Source organism: Palaemon carinicauda, chromosome 7 (assembly GCF_036898095.1).
Source record: "Palaemon carinicauda isolate YSFRI2023 chromosome 7, ASM3689809v2, whole genome shotgun sequence".
Taxonomy (NCBI): Eukaryota; Metazoa; Arthropoda; class Malacostraca; order Decapoda; family Palaemonidae; genus Palaemon; species Palaemon carinicauda.
The window spans coordinates 118,031,691-118,048,880 of NC_090731.1; the positions used below are offsets into that span (position 1 = coordinate 118,031,691).

General features: G+C 40.7%; 1 protein-coding gene across 3 annotated transcripts in view; it reads left to right on the forward strand.

Moving 5' to 3' along the window:
- The window catches only part of LOC137643994 (vesicle-associated membrane protein 7-like), a 276,913-nt gene that overhangs the window by 226,534 nt on the left and 33,189 nt on the right, over positions 1–17,190 (forward strand). The gene's annotated exons all lie outside the window — the stretch shown is intronic.

Genomic DNA, 17,190 nt, shown 5'->3' on the forward strand with positions numbered 1-17,190 from the left:
GTCGAAACCAACCATGTCACGAGAGCCCATAAAAGAAATTGGAACCTGACGCTACCAGCTGTCCGAGGATTTACCTGGCGAGACATCAGTCTCTTACCAGCGAGTTTTACCCAATTTCTCGGGCCACCACGTGACACAATTGGTAGTAATTCATTCAAATTACCCCTAATGAGTCAATATGGATAAATATCAACACAACATCGTGTTCAAAATAGAAATAAATTTCTACCTCATACTTGGGATACATACACATATATACATACACATATATATATATATATATATATATATATATATATATATATATATATATATATATATATATATATATATATATATTTATATATATAGACATACATACATACATATATATACATACATATATATATACATATATATGCATACACATATATATGTATACATATATATACATATATATGCATATATATATATATATATATATATATAAATATATATATATATATATATATATATATATATATATATATATATATATATAGATATACATATATATATACATATATATATATATATATATATATATATATATATATATATATATATATATATATATATATATATATATATATATATACATATACATATATATATATATATATATATATATATATATATATATATATATATATATATATATATATATATATATTTATATATATATATATATATATATATATATATATATATATATATATATATTTATATATATATATATATATATATATATATATATATATATATATATATATATATATATATATATATATATTTGGGCTCAAGCCATGTCGTCCTGATGGAAGGTTCCTATAAGTAGCTTCCAAGGGATATTTGAACTACAGTGATATTCTCAGAGAATTTACCTTTAGGTCCCCAGAATTCTAACTCCTATATTATATTTATGTATATATATATAATATTGTGGGGTAAATATTAGCTGATTTCCAATCAGAGTATTGAAGGAATTCTATTCTTTCAATATAGGTTTGGTCTCAGCAAGAGCCTGTGGTACACAAGATATGATAGAAATTAACTACTGTATAATAATACTATAGTTTTTTATTTGCAGTATATGCTATATTGCAAATATACTGGCTACCGTATAATCATATACTGTAGTTCAGCCCTTGTGTTGCCAGCATGGCTAACACCTGGCGGCCTGGCCCGGCCTCCATGTCGCCAACTGGACTAGAAATTAGAAAAGACACATACTTGTTTATCCCACCCAGGCAATTGCTGTGACCTTCCCTTCCAATATTAAGACTATAGAGTTTCTTGATCAGGGAAACTCAAAGATAAGGGTTCTAACCTTTAGGAATAGTAAGTGTACTACCACTGACCCTTCTAAACATTTGATATTGTAGGGTAAATTGTAAACTGATTTCTAATCAGAATATTGAAGGAATTCTATCCTTTCAATATAGGATTGGTCTCAGCAAAAGACTGGGCAAGGATACCCAAAGTATGTTGGAAATAACTACTGTATAATATATACAATAGTTTTCTATGTGCAGTATATACTCTACTGCAAATATACTGACTACTGTATAATCATATACTGTGTTTAGCCGGCATGTTGTCGACAGGGCTAGCACCTGGCGGCACAATCCGGCCGGCATGTCGCTGGCCAATTAGTACCTGGCGCCAATAGTACAGTCGGCATGCCGCCGACTGAGTAAGTACCTGACGGCACCGGCCCGGCCGGTGCCATAGTACCTGGCGGCAATGGTACAGTCGGGGAGCCGCCGGCTGAGTAAGTACCTGACCGTACTGGCCCAGCCGGCATGCTGGCGGCGCTAGCTGATAGAGAGAGAGAAAGCATGTAGTGAAGGGCTGCCTTATTGCAATGAAAAAGGATGTAAGTATACCATATTACTGCCTTCCCCCAGAAAGAAGGCTCAAATGGAAGGGGAGAATGCTTTATTCAGGCTTCCATCCAGCCACAAAATCCGTTGCCGGCATTGCCGGTTACAGGACTGTGGATGGCAGTCTAAGGGAGGACTGAAGAACCTTCATCGACAGAAGGATCTCCCACCGGCAGCCGCCATAGCTGGCACAACTTTCCCGGATCCTGATGTCCAAAAGAGAAAGACTGAGCGGCTAAAAAAGCTTCTTATGTAGGAGCCCAGCCAGCCCCGCAACCCACCCGGCAAGCGGTGAGATTGCAGGACGACGGCCACAAGGAATGCGATGGCTAAGTCATCGCTAAAGGACAGAGGGGGCAGGGAAAAGGGTCCTATATAAAGTGTGGAAGAAGGCGGCAAGGTTGCCGCTGCTACCACACAAGGAAGAAACTCTGTTTTGATATCGCCGCCATCCTAGGCGGCAGAAGAATATCTATTCTTCGGCCTAGGGTCTGCCGAAATGGTCTAAGAAGCGGCAGCAGGATTGCCGCCCCCTCTTAACCTGAGAAACATTGTTTCAGTGTCGGCGCCATGCTAGGCGTCAGAAAAATGTCTATTCATCAGCCTAGGGTCTGCCAACACAGGACTAGTCGTCTAGACTGCAGGGGAGAAGCTGGCGGCAACATACTACCACTTCAGGTGCGGCCTAGGGAGGCTTAACCTCCTATGCCGGTGGCTAAGCTGGCAGGGGAGTGACTACTCACCCTGTAGCTCTGCCGCCGGCAGAAAGACTAAATACTCTGAGATTCTGTCTAAAACCAAAGCCGGGCTCTGCCGGCAAAGGTGGGAGACAGAAAAACCCTAGCCTAGTCAAGCCAGAGTGAACTACTCTATGGCAAGACTAGAAAGGGTTGCTGCCTATGGCGGCACTCAGAGGAAAGGAGGGATTACCCTTAAATCTCCACAGGAGACAAGTATCGAGTTATATAATTCTAGGAGATGTACTATCTCCCATTGAATCAATAAAATGATACACGAGGGTAAACGGGGATAATGTCTGAAAGTATGCTACATCTCCTAGACTAGGTAGCCTAGGCAAGACGAGATCTCGGTTACCTAAATCGCCGAAACTCTTAACGTATACGATCGACAAAGGAAGAGGAAATTATGCAAAAATAATTATCTTTGCTAGTATAATATTGCCTAAATAGCTTTCATAGTTATTAATGCTATTGCAACCGGGAATTGTTCTGCTAACTAAATAACACATGCTGTGGAGAATTTTTTTCTAATTAAATGTTTGAGTGGGAACTTAGTCCGGGAAAGTCTCCCTACGGCAATTACACAAAGATTAACAGGGGAGGATTATGAGCACTTACTCTCCGGGCACAAACGCCCTGCTAATACTTTACTGCCACAGTTTACTAACCTTCACTCTTAAATACAAAAGGGGGAAATTTTACTGTCCAGAGGCGGGAGAACTCCCGACGTGAAAATAAAAAGTGATTTATTGGCCTACTCTAGCTTTGTCAGGTCTATAGTCTTCTCACTCTTAGGCTCTGTTCCGACTCCGTCCCAGTTACCCCAGTGAGATGCTGGACAGGTATCTTACGTTAATGTAATTAGAGACAAAACCAAAAATGGGAGCAGTGATGTAAAGTAAAGTTTAAAAGTTTAAAGTTATGGATCTTCACCTTCGAAGCAGATATATTAAAACAAAATTTCTCGCTGAAACCACTTATACTTACTTAGACTTATCCTTTTAGTACAGTATCAGGTATTCTGTCCTGTGTTCAAATATTCATAAGTTGCACATTGAAATGAATGAGGGAACAAAATTACGAAAGAGGTTTAATTAACCTAATATTAATCTATTTCACAAATTTACATAAAAAGAAACGGACATCTTAACAACACAAAATGGTATCAAAAAGGAAAGCAATAAAAACAATTCAAACAATAAAAATGATTAGTTAGACACGTGGTCTGCAATAATTAATAATCAAAATTGGGTCAGACACGTGGCCCAGGTGACCCAGAGACTGTGCTAGCCTCATAAGCAAAAAATGATATCGAAAAAATATTTACACACAATCCCACCGCACACAGTCCGAATATGTAAAAAGCCAGGTTCCCTATCAAGTTAAAATTAGTCTAAGCTAAAAAATGGGGGAATAACTATGGCCACTGTTGTAGTACCTGCACTCCTTTGAAAATTGCCCTTTGCCCGTGATTGGCTGTTGACCTGGATATTGCACTAGTTGGCACTTTTCACTCTTGACTGGCTCACCCCAAAAATCCTCATTTGTGGTAATTAAGGTTTCCCAGGTTCCACTCCTTCACTGTCTCCAGCCGGCAGGACTCCTTTGTGGGTTAAGTTTTGGGAGAGGGGGTGAGCCAAAGGTGCACGGGTTCACTGACAGTCAGGTCAGTCGGTCATGGCGACTTCTGAACGAATGGGCCGACCATAAGGTCGAGAGGGATCACCTAGCTTCACCTTTCCAGACAGGTGACGGCCTTGATGCGTACGGTAATCCATTGGGGGTGCCATATCAGTACTTCAGGACAGGCCAATATATTGTTGCAAGGAGTGCAGAGGAGGCAGGATTTTGTGCTAGATACTTTTGAGAAATCTTGCTGCTTTAAGGGAGTTTATATATACAGTGGTACCTCTACATACGAATTTAATCCGTTCCAGAACCAACTTCGGATGTAGAAAATGTTCGGATGTAGAAAATGTTCGGATGTCGAAACGAATTTTCCCATAAGAATACATGGTTATTCATTTAATTCGTTCCTCAGCCTAAAAACCCATAATAAATCCTTAATAAATGGCTACACATAATTACACATAACAATAACATAACTGCATAATATGAAAGAAGCATATAAAAAAGATAATTATAAAGAAATAATGAATAAAAAATGTGTTTTATTGCCACTTTACCTTAGAGACAGGCCAACACAGGTGTAGGATTTGCTACGCCAGGAAGAGACGGATGATCGGCGAGAAGGTTGACATGGTGTTAACATGTTCTTTAAATAAATACTCTCTCTCTCTCTCTTGTTCTTCTTCACTGTTAGTGTTAGAGACGTCTATTACTTTTTTTTCTGAGAGAGAGAGAGAGAGAGAGAGAGAGAGAGAGAGAGAGAGAGAGATTAAACAAAAATGTGTTGTGTACATATGATTTTTAACAGCGTTAACGAGTTGAAAGACAGTTAAATGTAACTTAAAAAACAATTTCAGCGAATCTGAATTCCTTTATTAACTAAAACAAATATTGATACAAACACACTCGTGTGCGTATGCGCAAACACACACGCACGAGGAGACACGATCGGCGAGGAGGTAGAGATGGTGACTGCGATAACATACCGTAACTTACACTATGGAAATTTTAATCTAACTTAGCTTATTTATTTATTTTTTTCTATTTTTATATTTCATATTTTTTACATTTTTTTTTTCTTTTGATTTTTTATTTTCATCACTTTCAGTGACGAGTTACGGTATGTTATCGCAGTCACCATCTCTACCTCCTCCCCGACCGTCTCTCTTATTGCGTAGCAATTCTTGCACCTGTGTGTGTGTGTTTGTGCATACGCACACGAGTGTGTTTGTATCAATATTTGTTTTAGTTAATAAAGGAATTCAGATTAGCTGTTATTACTTTCTTAGTTTCATTTAATTGTTTTTCAACTCGTTGACGCTGTTAAAAATCATATGTACTCTAAACACATTTTTGTTTAATCTCTCTCTCTCTCTCTCTCTCTCTCTCTCTCTCTCTCTCTCTCTCTCTCTCTCTCTCTCTCTCTCTCTCGGAAAAAAAATAATAGACGTAGACGTATCTAACACTATAACAGCGAAGAAGAACGAGAGAGAGAGAGAGAGAGAGAGAGAGAGAGAGAGAGAGAGAGATTTTATTTAAAGAACATGTTAATGCTATGTTTAGAGAGAAACAGAAAAAGAGAGAAGTGTTATTTAAAAGGCTTGTTAATGCTATCTTGGTTTTCTTTGCTTCACTTTTTTCTTTCTTTCCGTTCATCACGCTGGCCCTTCTCACAAATGATTGTTGCCAACAATCTCTTTGTCCTTTATCCCTATCAACAAAAGGCATTCTATCTCTTCCAGGGTATTGCCACGATGTCTTGTAATAATGGTGATCCCCTTCGATGGTTATTTGCTTTAATGGCTGCCTTCAGCTCGATGATCCTCGAGATCATAGGCCTATTCTGGCCATATTGTTTAGCCATACAGTATCACTCACATGCACACTGCTCTCATGTTTTTCTATAATTTCTTGCTTATAATCTAATGAAAGAATTGCCTTCTTCCTGTACTGAAACTTAGCTTCTTAGGCACCATGATTATAGGTAAAATCAAAAAGGAAATGTGAGAAAAGGAAGAAGATAAGCACTGTTAATAACAGACCAAACAGAGGACAACCACACGATACACACAAGAATAGAGAACTGAGCACTCGACGCTCAATGGCGCAATGTTTACTTCGTGTGTCGAAATAAAATTCGGGTGTAGAGTAAAAAATTTGCTCGAATTTTACTTCGGATGTTGGAAAATTCGGATGTAGATACGTTCGTGTGTAGAGGTTCCACTGTACAACAATCCTACCTATTCTGGCTTGCTAAAAATTAATAGTTTAAATGATTAATTAGCAATGGACTGGTGCGATGGCCATACATCTTAAAATTAACAAACCTTAATTGGTACTGAGAAATAAAAGATGCATTAATTCAGAAGTATTGAAAATTATATTAAAATTCAGTTTAGGAGTTTAATCTCGACCCACGTAGTTTAAGGAAAGAACCAACATACGCCGGGGTTACTAAGGCCCTTTGTTGTGCGAGTATCTACGTCGTGACGTCACGAGCATGTCGTACACTACTGTTAACACGTTTATTTGATTTAGTTTAGAATAGTCCTCCCGATGTTTTGACAAAGAAAACTTGATGTAGGAGAGAATGTTTAAGGGGTAGCTACAGTATTAGTAGAAGAGAGCTAAAAATACGAATGAAAGAAGAAGAGTGAAGAAAATTCTTCACGCCCTGGGGATAAAGGGGAGAAAAAAGGGAGAGGGGTTAGTTCCGGCAAATGTGATTCAACTACATGTTAGTATGAGCGAGATAAACTTAATGGATTAATGAAGAGTGAAGTCGTTCTTCACATCAACGTCCGTTTAAAGTTAACAAAACGCTGTTAGCGTTAATTAAAATTAATTGAATTAAAGTTAGGCTTGAACGTGAATTTGGGGAAAATTGAACCCGCAGGCAATGCTTCACGGAAGCGTTAAGATAAGTAAATGTTCAGCGTTAACTTTAAACGTACGATGCAATGGTAATAAAACGATTAGAAATACTCAATTCTTCCCACCCTAGGGGTACGGATAGAGCAAACAAAACGTGAGCCAATATCGGTCGAGTTCAGCAACAAATCCAGCCAATGACAAATTAAAAATTATGGGGGTGAATCCCAATCCAGGTCTGACACCCAACATTTCACATAAAATGATTTTACAAAGAAAGTTACTGGACCTTAGTCCGAGAAGTCGAATGCGTGGTGAATGATCGGCTTCTAACATCTGGATGCGGATGACCCCACTGATACGCCTTTGACCCCAAGCCACCTACTCTATGGTCGAACCCTCTCATTGGCACCTCAAGTCCACCTGGCTGACTTGACTGATCCTGCTTTTCGAGAAGGGGACATCCTCTGCAAAGATTACCAGAAACTGACCAACATGCTGCAAACATTCCTGAAGAGGTGGAAGTACGACTATGTCAGTTCCCTTCGAGAACGACACCAGAAGTCTAGTCGCCTCCACCCAAACATCCCCAGGGTTGAAGATTTATGCTTGTTGATTCTGGACGAGGTCAATCGAGAGGAGTACCCTTTGACCTGTATACTCGAAGTATACCCAGGTCGAGATGGACACATCAGAACAGTCAAGGTACGCTCCGCAAATGGAGAGTATGTACGTCCAGTCAACCGACTCATACCTTTGGAGGTTAACGAAAATGGCCAAACACTATCCGAACCAAGTGAGGAGGAACCTCCTAACACCCCTCCTCTCAAAAACCTCGACCGGCCTCGTAGAGACCAACTGGCCGAGAGAAATGTTGGGACCACAGCCGATGCTATGTCTCCTGTACTCATCACGGCGCCCCTCCACGACAGGCCTACATGGGCCTCTGCTGAACGTGCACGAGCCCTATTCCAGGAGATCTTGTAGTAGCTTTACATAGTCTTCATCAACCTTGGTTGCCCGAGCACCCATGTGAAGGGCTGCTGAAGTTTTGATTTGTCCTTCCCTCCGCTCTTATCTTGCAGTTGTAGTTACCTTTTTGTACTAAGTCACAGTTAACTCTGTTTTACTTCCGCTTGTAATCGTACCACTTTTGTTTGACTCTCGCTTGAAAATCGTACTTCGCACTCATCTTGTACGCGGTTACGATTCAACTTAATGCCAATTGCTGACATAGTGTAGTGCAACGAATCACATTCATTCTTTATTCATTTAGTATACTCATCTCATATACTAACATCTAACCCACATTGCATTTGTCTACACTAACCGTTCTCTTTTTTTCCTCCCTTTATCTCTTCTTCTTCATAGTTTATACGTAGACTTTGTTATTGTTCGTGACGTCACGGCAGGGAAAAATTTGAGTAATGATTCTTTCTTAAGCGAGTGTCTCAAGATTAATACTTGTGTGTTTTTGTATTCATTATTTTACCTTAAGTATTTAGGTATTTTAAATCTCTTGATTACAACTCAAGTCTGCAAGTCTAGGAGGTATGGTTGTCCACACACGTAAGCTCGACTTGCTAAATAACATTTTAGTTTCATTTTTTATTTTGTATGCCAGATGTTTAGAGTTAGGATTATCTTTATCCCCTGGAGTTGCAAGATTTAATCTTGTATTCTAAATAAGTGTATTGCTTAAAACTCACAAGTCACAAGTATTTCAAGCCTGTCCTGAATGAGAGTTGGCACCTCAAGACCATAGGCCTATGCATCAAGATACGCTTTTTTTGGGGGAAGGAAGGAGGACGCAGCTGACCTGAACTCGACCTCACAAACTTACAGGTCACGGTACTAAGCGGAGCTGCAAAGCCAGGCTCAAAGGTCAACCTCTTGGTCCCACTCTCCATCACTAGCCTGTCCCCTGACACAATAACTAACCAAGATTACGTAGGAGGAGGTCAAGCAGATAACCAGTGTTAGTGAGAAGCAGCTAATTCCACAGAACGTCTGTTCCAGTCTGGGGGCTAGTTGAAGGGGGCCATTGACTCCGCAAAATAAGTGATGTAGGCCTAGTGAAGCAAAACTGAAGACTGCCACTTTCTGGACACGGGCGCCCACAACATATAAAATCTTGTGAGTTCAACTAATGGCCATTCCCCCTTTAGATAAGTTTCTATTTGTCTCATAAGTTAAGTTTAGGTATTATTCTGGCATTACATCTTTTGGTCTGCGTGCATAGAAATTAATGTACTTATAATTTTTGGTCTTGGTAATTGCTTGAGGTTACTGACCACAAGGTGGGACCTCACAGCAGCCTACCGCACAAATTGTTTATCAGAATATTTTGATTCTATTTATTCTGTTTGAGGGTTAATCCCACGAGTTAATTCCGTTTAATATTTTCAATATTATGCATTGTAAACTGATTCTCGTTTCACTTATTCATTTTGCCATATGAATAAATTATAATTGAGTTACTGATATTCTTTCCAATTTTTAATTTTGCTATGGGTATAAATCATTGAGTTACTCCCATTACTTTTTGCTGTAATAAATCATTTAGAATAGATTACAAACTTTGGTATCTTTAACCCCATTAAATGAATTTTACCAATTTATACTATGGGACGGGTCAGAAGTACCCAAGATGTAGATATAGGCAAGTTGGTATCAGCGAGTGTTCGCTCTGTAACTTAGTGCTTTGAAGGTGAAGATCCCCATTTAACTTTACTTTATACTTTTATACTCCACTGCTCCCATTTTTTTTATTGTCTCTAATTGCATTAATGTAAGATACCTGTCCAGCATCTCTCTGGGGTCACTGGGACGGAGTCGAAACAGAGCCTAAGAGTGAGAAGACTATAGACCTGACAAAGCTAGAGTAGGCCATAAATTACTTTTATTTTCATGTGTGGAGTTCTCCGGCCTCTGGACAGTAAAATTTTCCCCTTTTGTATTTAAGAGTGAAGGTCAGTGAACTGCAGCAGTAAAGTTATTATCAGGGTGTTTGTGCCTGGAGAGTAAGTGCTCATTATCGTCCCCTGTTAATCTTTGTGTAACTGCCTCAGGAAGACTTTCCCGGACTAAGTTCCCACTCAAACATTTAATTGAAATAAAGTTTCTCCACACATGCATAATGAACGATAGAGCCCATGGCGCCTCCGGTGACAGGCCTAGCTCCTAACACAATAAATTACTCTAATTTCACTGTGGAGCAGGAGCTAAAAATTATACACTGTAAAGAATCAATTCTCAACTTTCCAGAGGCGAAAGAAGCTGGAGATTGCCTAATAATCCTCACAAAATCAATCGAAAAGGTTAGATCAATAGGGAACACCACCGTGCGAATTCGCTACAAAAATATGAATAACCGCCATCTTGGATATGGCGCCATCTAGATACGCAATAGTAATATGGGAGGGTAACCTTGATAACGGCTCCCCTTCTAATTTGCCACTCTTTCCCCTCGAGGCGAAAATGCTATTCGTGGTGAAGATCGCTGTGTCGTATCAAGATATAGGTCCCCTGATTTATGCGTTATCCTTAAAAGAAATTTTAAGGATATTCGCGCTAGGAGTTAGAATTCTGGGGACCTAGAGGTAAATTCTCTGAGAATATCACTGTAGTTCAAATATCCCTTGGAAGCTACTTATAGGAACCTTCCATCAGGACGACATGGCTTGAGCCCAAATATATATATATATATATATATATATATATATATATATATATATATATATATATATATATATATATATATATAATATATATATATATATATATATATATATATATATATATATATATATATATATATATATAAGCTATATTATATTTATGTATATATATATATATATATATATATATATATATATATATATATATATATATATATATATATATATATATATATATATATATATATATATATATATATATATAAATTTATATAAATTAATATATATGTATATATATAAATTTATATATATATATATATATATATATATATATATATATATATATATATATGTATATATATATATATATGGATAAATATCAACACAACATCATGTTCAAATAGAAATAAATTTCTACCTCATACTTGGGATCGAACGCTAGCCCCTTCTAATGAAAGGCCAGGTCGAAACCAACCATGCCACGAGAGCCCATAAAAGGAAATCTGAACCTGACGCTAACTAGCTGTCCGAGGATTTACCTGGCGAGACATCAGTCTCTTACCAGCGAGTTTTACCTGATTTCCCCGGGCCACCACGTGACACAATTGGTAGTAATTCATTCAAATTACCCCTAGTGAGTCAATATGGATAAATATCAACACATCATCGTGTTCAAATAGAAATAAATTTCTACCTCATACTTGGGATCGAACGCTAGCCCCTTCTAATGAAAGGCCAGGTCGAAACCAACCATGCCACGAGAGCCCATAAAAGGAAATCTGAACCTGATGCTAACTAGCTGTCCGAGGATTTACCTGGCGAGACATCAGTCTCTTACCAGCGAGTTTTATCTGATTTCCCCGGGCCACCACGTGACACAATTGGTAGTAATTCATTCAAATTACCCCTAATGAGTCAATATGGATAAATATCAACACAACATCGTGTTCAAATAGAAATAAATTTCTACCTCATACTTGGGATCGAACGCTAGCCCCTTTCATTAGCAGACCAGCCGCTTCGGGTGCTGCCCGCACCAGCCTTTCGTCCAGGTACTTTGTTACCTGAACAATTTCCAGGCATGGTTATTGCATGACTGTGTCCGCCAATTTCGTGAAAATACTTAGGACTGTGTTTAGTCCGAAGAGTATGGCTCTTAGGACATACTTTATCTTCTGTAACTTGAATCCTAGGTAGGAGGAGAGGGGGCGACTGACTAGAAGGTGCCAATAGGCACCTGTCAGGTCTATCAATACTGTGAACGTCCATTTTTGTAATAGTGTCCTTATGTGTAGGAGGATTAACATCCTGAACTTGGTGTTTCTCTTGAACTTGTTGAGTGGCAACAAGTCCACAATGACTGAGTTGTTTTGAGTCCTTCTTGAGAACACAAAACAGCCTTCCCTGGAATTCGATGGACTTTGCTTTCCTTATCACCTGTATGCTCTAGAGCTATAGGGTATACTCTTCTAATACAGGATTGGAGTGTTGGAAGAGTTGAGGAAATGATGGTGGAGGCATGTCTAGGTTTCATCCTAGTCCAATCTTGATTAGGCCTTGGCCCCTAGGATCGAAGGTCTGACGATCCTATTGGAACTTCCCTCCTACCAGAAGCGTCTCTTTCCTTCGTCTGATCAGAAGGTATACCTCTTCGACCGTCTGCCTGGGGCACAGCGATCATAGAAACTGTGGGATGTTGTTGAACAGACCGATGAAAAAGTCTAGACATTTTCGTCTTCCTTTTAGGTGTGAGACCCACATCCGTGGAAGACTTCCTCTTTGAAGAGATGCCCCACTTCTGGAAAAGGTTCCTATTCTCCGTGGTGGCTTTCTCGATTACCTCTTTGACTACCTTGTTAGGAGAGAGGTCTTTACCCCAGATGTTAGAAGATATCAGCTTCCTGGGTTCATGTTTCACTGTTGCAGCAGTGAACAGAAACTCCCCACAGGCTCTACTAGCCTTCATAAAGTCTTTTACTAAGGTGGCCATATGCATTTTGGCCAAGACCATGAGCATGTCTGGGGTACTTCGATGGGCTGAACACATCTCTATGCAGTTTTGTAGGGATAAGGAGGCCGCAAGTCTCTCCTTTGTCTCTTGTTCCTTGCACAAGAGAAACTCAGAAAGTTTAGGGAGATTCTCGCTAAACTGTCATCCAGCGATGTCCGCGTCTAGTTTCCCTACTGAAAAGGTTAAGTGGACTTCCTTCCAATCCTTCTCCTGCATGGGTAAGGCTAGTGACAGAGGCTTGCACTCCTCAAGTGCAGGACATGGTTTGCCTGCCTCTGCTGCCTTGGCAACAGATTTAAATGCCTTCCACGAAAAAGGGGAATGCTATTGAAGCAGGAGCAAGAAGGGTAGGGTATCTCTTATTCAGTGCGAACACTTTCGACACCGAGTAACCCGCCTTTCTCAGGCTACTTGACAAGATAGCCTGTGCCTTATCATGGTCGAGAATCATGGCCAAAACTGAATTTCGTCCAAAGGAACAGCTCCCATCTTCTCTGAGATGTAGAGTTTGCCGTCTAAAATCAGCATAAGCTCCGCATACCTCCAGTTATTGGTTTTGGAGCATGTCGGGAGGTCTTGGTCTCTGGGTTGCTTGTATGACCCTCGGGAGGCGACGAGGGGAGCTTCACAGAGTTCTATCTTGAGTTTTGCTTCCTTTGTTTCGCCTTGTTTGCGTAAGTTTTCCATTAGACCCGTAAGATGGGCCAGTAACTGGTCCATTTTGTTTAATAGAGTGGTAGAAGGTGAAGACGTCGAGGTTAACGGCTCCAGGGCCGGCACAGACGGAAGCAATTCCGACACGACATCGTCATCTTCTTCCAAGGGTGCCCTCCTGCCCTCCGTCCCGATAGCAATCTGGATGCAGGGAGGTGCGAATCGTGCCTGGGGCACCAGTATTTCACTACTTGCTTTCGGGAACAGTAAGCTACGCATCCTATCGTCAGGTAGGTATGGTCACAGAGAGATCTCCTGGAACCCTCTTACCCATTTGCATAGTTTCTTACGTGCCGCATCCCTAGACTCCATTGAATTGGGATTATCAAAACCTTCGGACACTAATGTCCGACAGATACTGCAAACATGGGGATCCCAATATTGCAGAGATTCAGAAATAATATTGCAGGGGGCATGAGACCTGCATGCATTATGACCGTAAAAGTACTTACTCTTAATATTGCAGAAGACTGCAACACATTTCATCTGGGGTTCCTCCTGTAAAGAAAGGAAAGCAGAATGAGTATACAATTGTTTATCTCACCTGATAAGCAATATGTAATAGTCATCTTTTAATTATTATAGCTTAGGATAGTGAGCTAGAAAGGAATAGTGAGAGACACATACTTGTGTATCCCTTGCAAGCAATTGCTGTAACTTCCCCCCAGTATTTAATATAAAGAGTTTCTTTTATCAAGACAACTCGAACGAAGAGGGTTCTAACCCTTAGGGATAGAAAAGCGTACACTGCCACTGACCCTTCTAATTATTTAATACTGTGGGTTAAGGATAACTGATTTCAAATCAGAGTATTGAAGGAATTCTATTCTTTCAATATAGGTTCGGTCTCAGCAGAAGCCTGCACAAGGGTACCCAAGGTATTTTAGAAATTAACTACTGTATAATAATACTATAGTTTTCTGTTTGCAATATATACTATATTGCAAAATACAGGCTACTGTATAATCATATACTGTAGTTCAGCTAGTGTACTGCCGGCATGGCTAGCATCTGGCGGCACAGTCCAGCCGGCGTGTCGCCGACTGGACTAGAAATGAGAAAAGACACATATTTATGTATCCTACCCAGCCCATTTGCTGTGACCTTCCCGTCCGATATTTAAACCATTGAGTTTCCTGATCAGGGAAGCTCAAAGATAAGGGTTCTAACCTTTAAGGATAGAAAGTGTACTATCACTGGCCCTTCTAAATTATTTAATATTGTAAGGTGAAATGTAAACATTTCTAATCAAAGTATTGAAGAAATTCTATTCTTTCAATATAGGATTGGTCTCAGCAAACACCTGGGCAAGGATACCCAAGATATGTTGGAAAATAACTACTAGTATAATATATACAATCGTTTTCCATCTGCAGTATATACTATACTGCAATTATACTGACTACTGTATAAACATATACTGTACTGTAATTCAGTCAGCATATAGCCAGCATAGCTAGTCCCTGACGGCACAGTCCGGCCGGCATGCTAGCTGATAGAGAGAGAGAAACCATGGAGTAGAGGACTGCCTTATTACTGTGTATGTTTACACTAGATAAGGATGTAAATATATAATTTACTGCCTTCACCAGAAAGAAGGTTCAAGTGGAAGGGGAGAATGCATCATTCAGGCTTCCATCCAACCACAAGTACCGTTGTCGGCATAGTCCGGCCGGCATATGGTCGGCAGGCTAGTACCCGGCAGCACTGGTACAGTCGGCATGCTGCCGGCTGAGTCAGTACCTGCCGGTGCCAGCCGGGTTAAACCCCGGCAACAGATCTTGCATAGTCCAGCCGACATATGGCCGGCAGGCTAGCTCCCGGCAGCACTGGTACAGTCAGCATGCCGCCAGATGAGTCAGTACCTGTCGGCGCCGGCCCGGCCGGCGGCATGTACCCCGCCAACAGGACTTGTGGCCGGCAGTCCAAGGGAGGACTGAAGAACCTTGGTGACAGAATAGACTTCCCTCCGACAGCCATCATGGCTGCCGGCAGCCGCCATAGCCGCCAGCAGCCGTCATGGCCACCGGCAGCCAGTAAACAGCTGTTAAGAAGGAGCCCGGCCAGCCCTGCAACCCGCCGGCAAGCGGTGGGATTGCAGGACGACGGCCCAAAGGGTTGCGATGGCTAGGCCTTCACTAAAGGACAGAGGGGGGAGGGAAAAGTGTCCTATATGAGGTGTGAAAGGAGCTGGCAGGGTTGCTGGTCCTACCACACCCCTAAGAAACTCTGTTTCAGTATCAGCGCCATCCTAGGCGGCAGGAAAATATCTATTCTCCAGCCTAGGGTCTGCTAATACAGTTAAGGGGATGGCAGCAGACTTACTGCCTCCTCTCAACAAGGGATAAACAGAGTTCCAGTTCCGGCGCCATCCTTGGGGGCAGAAGAATGTCTATTCTTGTGCCTAGGGTCTGTGAGCACAGGACTAGTCTTCTAGACTGCAGGGAGAAGGTGGCAGCATCATGCAACCACTTCAAGTGCGGCCTACGGAGGTCTTGCCTCCTATGCCGGCAGCCTAGTCCGGCAGGGGAATGACTATTCACCCTGCCGGCAGCCTGCCGGAAAAAGACCATATACTCTGAGGTTCTGACCGAAACCCAAAGCCTGCCATTTGCCAGCCAAGGGAAGAGACAGAAAACACTAGCCCAGTCAAGCCTGAGTGTCTACTCGAAGGCAAGACTAACTAGGGTTGTAGCTTAAGGCTACCCTCAGAGGGAAGGAGGGATTACCCTTAAATCTCCACTGGAGACGAGTATCGGTTTATATCATAATTCTAGGAGATATCTATCTCCGCCTGAATTGATAAAACGATACACGAGGGTGAACGGAGATATGTCTGAAAGTATACTACATCGCCTAGGTTAGGTTACCTAGGCAAGACGAGATCTTAGTTACCTAAATCACCGAAACTCTAACATATACGATCGACATAAAAAGAGGAAATTTATGCATACCATAAATATCTTTACAAATATAATATGCCTAAATAGCTTTCATAATTAATTAATGCTATTTCAACCGGGAAAGTCGTTCTACTAACTAAATAACACATGCCTAACGAATGACAGCGCCCATGGCGCCTCCGGTAATAGGCCTAGCTCCTAAGCACAATAAATTACTCTAATTTCACTGTGAAACAGGAGCTAAAATATATACATTGTAAAGAATCAATACTCAACATTCCAGAGGCGAAAGAAGCTGGAGATTGCATAATAATCCTCGCAAAATCGATCGAAAAAGTTAGATCAACAGGGAACACCACCGTGCGAATTTGCTGCAAAATTAGGAATGACCGTTATCTTGGATATGGCGCCATCTTGATACTCAATAGTAGTATGGGAAATAGGGTAACGTTGATAACGGCTCCCCTTCCAAAATTGCCACTCTTCCCCCTCGAAGCGAAAACGCTATTCGTGGGGAAGATCGCTATGTCGTATCAAGATATGCGTCCCCTGATTATGCAATATCCTTAAGAGAATGTTAAGGATATTCGCGCCAGGAGTTAGAATTCTGAAGACCTAAAGGTAAATTCTCTGGGAATATCACTGTAGTTCATATATTCCTTGGAAGCTACTATTAGGAACCTTCCATCAGGATGACATGGCTTGAGCCCAAATATATACATATATATATATATATAT